Source organism: Pristiophorus japonicus, chromosome 8 (genome assembly GCF_044704955.1).
Source record: "Pristiophorus japonicus isolate sPriJap1 chromosome 8, sPriJap1.hap1, whole genome shotgun sequence".
Lineage (NCBI taxonomy): Eukaryota > Metazoa > Chordata > Chondrichthyes > Pristiophoridae > Pristiophorus > Pristiophorus japonicus.
In genome coordinates, this window is record NC_091984.1 from 241312642 (window position 1) to 241313351 (window position 710).

The window sequence follows — 710 nt, forward strand, 5'->3', positions numbered from 1 at the left end:
CACTCCCTCAGTACTGCCCCTCTGACAGTGCAGCACTCCCTCAGTACTGCCACTCCGACAGTGCGGCACTCCCTCAGCACTGCCCCTCTGACAGTGCGGCACTCCCTCAGTACTGCCCCTCTGACAGTGCGGCACTCCCTCAGTACTGCCCCTCTGACAGTGCAGCACTCCCTCAGTACTGCCACTCCGACAGTGCGGCACTCCCTCAGTACTGCCCCTCCGACAGTGCGGCGCTCCCTCAGTACTGCCCCTCCGACAGTGCGGCGCTCCCTCAGTACTGCCCCTCCGACAGTACGGCGCTCCCTCAGTACTGCCCCTCCGACAGTGCGGCGCTCCCTCAGTACTGCTCCTCCGACAGTGCGGCACTCCCTCAGTACTGCTCCTCCGACAGTGCGGCACTCCCTCAGTACTGCCCCTCCGACAGTGCGGCGCTCCCTCAGTACTGCTCCTCCGACAGTGCGGCGCTCCCTCAGTACTGCTCCTCCGACAGTGCGGCGCTCCCTCAGTACTGCTCCTCCGACAGTGCGGCACTCCCTCAGTACTGCTCCTCCGACAGTGCGGCGCTCCCTCAGTACTGCCCCTCCGACAGTGCGGCGCTCCCTCAGTACTGCCCCTCCGACAGTGCGGCGCTCCCTCAGTACTGCCCCTCCCACAGTGCGGCACTCCCTCAGTACTGCCCCTCCGACACTGCGGCACTCCCTCAGTACTGC